Genomic DNA, 6,000 nt, shown 5'->3' with positions numbered 1-6,000 from the left:
GAGAGAGAGAGAGGGAGCAGGGGATGAAGAGAGAGAGGAGGAAGAGGAGTAGGATGAAGAGGGTATGGTCAAGTGAAACGAGAGATGAAGTGACAGAAAGAGGAGAGATGTGGGGGAGGGAAGAGAGCAGGACAGAGGGGAGAGGAAAGGAAAGGAGAAACAAAAGAAAGTTAGTCCCAGAAGGCTTGCCACAGAAACTATCAAAAAGAATGACTCGCCTTGTTGTACCACAACAAACCACAACACTGGAAGCATGTACCCAACCAGCTCTGATTCCAATGACCAGTTTCACATACTCTCAATCTTCACTACATTGTGGACCAGGTATTTATTGTACTTTGTTTTGTTTGTTTTACATGCATGATTTATACATTTAAAAGGAGTAAGAACAAATCTTACCTCATCTTACTCAGCCATGTTTAATTTATAATTTCAGCTTCTTTTACATGACATGTTATCTTACACGGCATTATTATCAAATATGAAGCTAATGTAGAAACATCTAATCTAAAGATAAACAACAAAAGTTTTGATAGGAGGACATCTGGGTACTTACAGACAGGAAGTAAAGCTGCAGCCTCCTCCCCCATCAAACCAGCTTTAAAGAACTACAAATCCCAATAGCATTCGCACGAGAACACTGAGAGATCTAACATCCAATTGTCTAGCACGTCCTGTATGTCCACCCATCACATGCTGATGGAACAATCTGATCCCCTGTCATGTCTCCACACAAAGACATCACATTCAGGAACTGTGGGAGTCCTTCCACCTGAGCACCACACAAACACACACAACTCTCTTCAACTATCCTCACACGGCACGCATCGCACACACCCACGTGCACACCCACGCGCACACGCCTCACACTCTCCTTCAGCTTCCTGTCATGTCGGCAGGTTCTCCTGGTTCCATGGCGGTGCCTGCTGGGGGTAAAGGTCGCCCAAAGACCACCCACCGCTCACTCTCATCAGGGTTCACTTCCTGCTCCCCGGCTCTCGCTGCGTCCCCACCACACTGCACACGCTCTGCCACGCCCCGGCCAATCAGGCGCATCCATCACTTCCAGGGAGGAAGTGGCCCATGCAAGGAAGAGGGATGGAGGGAGAGAGAAAGACAGGTGGGTAGGACAGAGAGAGAGAGAGAGAGAGAGAGAGAGAGAGAGAGAGAGAGAGAGAGAGAGAGAGAGAGAGAGAGAGAGAGAGAGAGAGAGAGATAGAGATGGAGAGAGGAAAAAAGAATTGGAGAAATGGGACATGACAAAGATGCCACTATGAGGGAGAAGACTACGGATGTCGGGATTTGATTGGCTGAGACGACTACGGATGTCAGGATTTGATTGGCTGCCACGAGGTGAGGAGATGTGGAGTATGGACAGAGAGAGAGAAAGAGAGAGAGAGAGAGAGAGAGAGAAGAGAGAGTGAGAGAGGAGGAGAGGGAGAGAGAGAGAGAGAGAGAGAGAGAGAGAGAGAGAGAGATGATGAGAGAGAGAGAGAGAGAGAGAGAGAGAGAGAGAGAGAGAGAGAGAGAGAGAGAGAGAGAGAGAGAGGAGGGGGTACTATACATTTAAGGGGAGATCTAGAGAGCTTTCAGCTTTTAAGATATGTAAAAGAGTTTGACAACGATCTCATTAAGAAAAACCCAGAAAATATTCAAAAATAAGATACAAGGTTACACCAAAGTGAGTTGAAGCTTAACTTTTCTACCAGAAAACACACACCCCAGGCATACACACACACATACCCACACACACACATAGGCATACACACACACATACCCACACACACCCAGGCATACACACACACACACAAGTATTCAGCATACATGTTCATTTATCCTCTTTTACTGTAATACATTCAATACTTCTCCCATCACGAGAAATAAAAATAAACCTTTTGTGAAATGCTAATGAGCTTGAATGTGTGTTCTTACAACAAACAACACACAATTCACTGTGGAAACAACATTAGCATAAACCGTCCCTTAATTAAGCTATGCTTCACTAACGAGCTGGCCAGGAGTCTGATGGTGCTAACATTAACACTACAATCCCCTTAAGCACCACACTTGGTGGCGTGTGTGTGTGGTTTAACCCTTGTGTTATCTTCGGGTCATTCTGACCCATCAGTCATTGTGACCCACCGTCGTATTGCGACAACTTTACTGCATACAAAAACAAAGTGAAGCATTTTCTTTTAACCATTGGGCTGTCTCAGACCCCCCACATTGCGATGGTTAAAATACAATTATTTTATTTGTTTTTGTATTGGGTAAAATTGGGTAAACACAACGATGGTTCGTTATGAACCTTTGGGTCATGTGACCCGAAGGCAGCACAAGGGTTAAAGTAAAAACTGTCATCAGCAAATCAAGTTTGGTGTGTGTGTGGTAGTATTACATGTCAGTTTGATCACATAGTAAGGAAGTGTACAAGGCTTCAGCTGTACTAACAGACCCAAGAGGAAGTCTTGGCTCTGTTTCTCAGTCCCACCCTCGGGACTGAACAGTGAAGTTTGCTGGCCTGTTACTATTGTGTCTCATTATTTTCCTAATCTTTCCACAACAAGGTGTGCAAATAACCCTTCAAATTACTTGAACGTTTAAATCAACCACAAAAAAAACACCCCGGAACGGAAAAAGTCCAAATCCGTCTCAAAGTCGAGGAGTATGGACAGAGAGAGAGAAAGAGAGAGAGGAGAGAGAGAGAGAGAAAGAGGGAAAAAGAGAGAGAGAGGGAAAGAGAGCGAGGGAGAGGGAGAGGGGAGAGAGAGAGAGAGAGAGAGAGAGAGGGAGAGAGAGAGAGGGAAAGAGAGAGAGAGAGAGAAGAGAGAGAGAGAGAGAGAGAGAAGGAGAGAAGAGAGAGAGAGAGAGAGAGGGAGAGAGAGCGAGGGAGAGAGAGAGCGAGGGAGAGAGGGAGGCCTGGAGCTCTTCCTCGTTCGGCCAGCCCCCCTCTCCATCACCCGCGTCTGGTGTTGACTCCTCCCAATCGGAGGGGGGAGCGCTGGACGAGGTGAGACGCGAGGGGCTGTGACAGACACCCAGCGTGTCGTAACTCAGCCACGGTCACCCAACAAGGACGAGCGTGGAGCGTACAGGACGGCCCTGTCATCCATCAGCAGAGCCTCGGCAGGGCATCCCTGTTCCTGCTCGTTCACACACACACACTCAACCACACACTTACGCACACTCACAGCATGTTAACACAAGCATGTTGACCTAATCTACATGTACACACAAACGCATGCATGCTCATGCACGCCAACACAACAAGCTCACACGCACAAGCTGCTCTCACACACATTAAAGGGGGGAGGGGGGTGGGCTGGGCAGGGCTGGGCTGGGGGAGGGGGGGTGGGGGGAGTTGGGTGGGGTGGGGGGGTGGGATGGGGTGGGGTGGGGTGGGGGGTGGGTGGGGTGGGGTGGGGTGGGGTGGGGTGGGGGGGGTGGGGTGGGGTGGGGGGGTGGGATGGGGTAGGGATGGGATGGGATGGGGTGGGGTGGGGTGGGTGGTGTGGGGTGGGGTGGGGTGGGGTGGGGGGGTGGGATGGGATGGGATGGGATGGGGTGGGGTGGTGTGGGAGGGTGGGGGGAATTGGGTGTTGGTGGATGGTAAGCTTTCCGTATTCTGCTACCAATCCGAAAAAAGTATACACATGGCCAATCTTCGCTGTGTTTTACCTGTTTACGGACACAACATTGGATGTTTGAAAATAACCAGGAAGAAATTGCAGTAAAAGGAAATTCCAAATTAGGTTTTATTTGAAACTATGAGTTTCAATTTAGAAGTACATTTTCACAAAAAAAAACGGGAAAATTCATGTCCCAGGAAAGTTAGTTATCGACTGCACCGATGTTAACCAAAACATGAATGACATCACAGTGACGCGATTCCCAGCCAACTTGAGATTGGACTAGCAAAAACGACAGGTGCATATAGTACTTTATCAACTCCTCTCTTTCTCTCCATCTCTCTGCCTTGTATGTGGATCTAGTGAGTCACTCTCGCTCTGTTGGTGAATCGCTCGCTCGTCTGGGATCGATCGATTCAAAAAGTGAACATGAATCAAACAACAACGAGAGATTGTCAGCGGTATCCGAGAGAAAATCCCCTCTCAGTCATTTAGAAACGAAGCTCGCTCTCTCTCCTCTGTCGCTGTACAGGGGAAACACCCACATGATTGATTCAGAATCCCATAACAAATGACCTCCATTCCCTGCTATTTGGAAATTGCAAATTGGGAATGGGTGCCAAGAGTGGGTCCCTAAAATGATCTGACTTACTCAAGCTGACAAGAGTTGGAAGCACCAGGCGTGTGTGTATGAGGGGGTCTGATAGCTGAGCGGTTAGAGAGTCGGGCTATTAATCAGAATGTTGTTGGTTCGATTCCCGGCCTTGCCAAATGACTGTGTCCTTGGGCAAGGCACTTTCACCCTACTTGCCTTGGGGGGAATGTCCCTGTACTTACTGGTAAGTCGCTCTGGATAAGAGCGTCTGCTAAATGTAAATGTGTGTGTGACTTTTTCTCTCCAAATAGAGGTTATGTTAGCCGGGTTGGTGTTAGGGTCTTGATTAAGGGTTAGGCTCTCCCACAAGAACTGGTAGGAATACTCCAAAATGCCAAGTCTACCACTGCTATTTGTTCAGTCCTCGTGAGTCTCCCCGACACAGGAGTGGAAAACAGACTTCAGTGTGCAACTCTGCTGACAGGCGCTGTAATGCATGGATGCTTACGTGGTGCGGTGTACTAGCCTGTCCCCACCCTGGGTGGCACAACCATATGGTACAGAGGGCACACACTGCCTTCACACACACACACACACACAACACACACAACACACACATACACACACACATACACAACACACACACAGTCTCTCTCTCTGGCAGAGGCCCGTATTCCCCCAGAACTCCCTCCCTCCCTCGTTTCCGCCGGAACTGTCTTCATGCTGAGCAACGCGGGTGTAACTCCACCTCCCCCCCTCCATCCATCGTCCCTCTTTCGCTTCCCTCCCCAGCGCTTACTCGCCCCGCACCACACCACCCGGCCAGCGCCCCCGCTCTCCTCCCTCCGAGTCTCTTTTCCTCTTCATTACCTCCTCAGCCCTCCTTATCCCACTCCTCTTCTGACTTCTCCATCCGTTCTAGCCTGCTATAACCTCAATGTTCCTCATTGTCTCTCTCTCTCTCACCCCCCCCTCTCTCTCTTTTTTCTTTTTATCTCCTTCCCTCGCTCTGTGGATGTGCACACATCACACACTGTCACGCTGTTTGTTCACCCTTTCATAGGAGATCTCTTTCTTTCTCTCGCTTTTTCTCACTCTCTCTCCCTCTGTTTACATTTCCTGTTCTTTCTGTCTGTCCCATCCCTCCCCCTCTCCCTCACTCCCTCCTCACCCCCTATATTATATCTATATTTTCAGATTCTCAGGCACTAAACATGAAATAAGAAAAGCTTTGATAACAGTAGTTTCCAGGTGTATCTTAAGGATGAGACTCCAAAAGAGGCTTTTAATGAAGGTAAGAAAAACCGCTTTCTATCCCAAGAACACCTGTCTAAAGACTCACTGTATAGATTATGGGTTTAGCACAAAAAAACTCTTAGTGGGTGAATGGACAAACATTAGTCTTACATAAATACTGCGTACATAACTGGCCTAGATGGTCTGCTTCCATGACTGAGTGGACATTCAAGCACCCCAAGGCTTCGAGACAATAACATTTACAGTACTGCTCAAAAAAGAGAGATAGGGAGGGAGGGAAACAGACAGAGAGAGAGAGACTGAGAGAGAGAGACTGAGAGAGAGACAGACTGAGAGAGAGACTGAGAGAGAGAGACTGAGAGAGAGAGACAGACTGAGAGAGAGACTGAGAGAGAGACTGAGAGAGAGAGACAGAGAGAGAGAGACTAAGAGAGAGACAGAGAGAGAGAGAGAGACTGAGATAGAAACCACTCGAAAAGGCACTTGGCTCAGTCAATAACATACCTCATTACTTACACG

Source organism: Osmerus eperlanus, chromosome 6 (genome assembly GCF_963692335.1).
Source record: "Osmerus eperlanus chromosome 6, fOsmEpe2.1, whole genome shotgun sequence".
NCBI classification, from domain to species: Eukaryota; Metazoa; Chordata; class Actinopteri; order Osmeriformes; family Osmeridae; genus Osmerus; species Osmerus eperlanus.
This window is presented reverse-complemented; position numbering follows the sequence as displayed.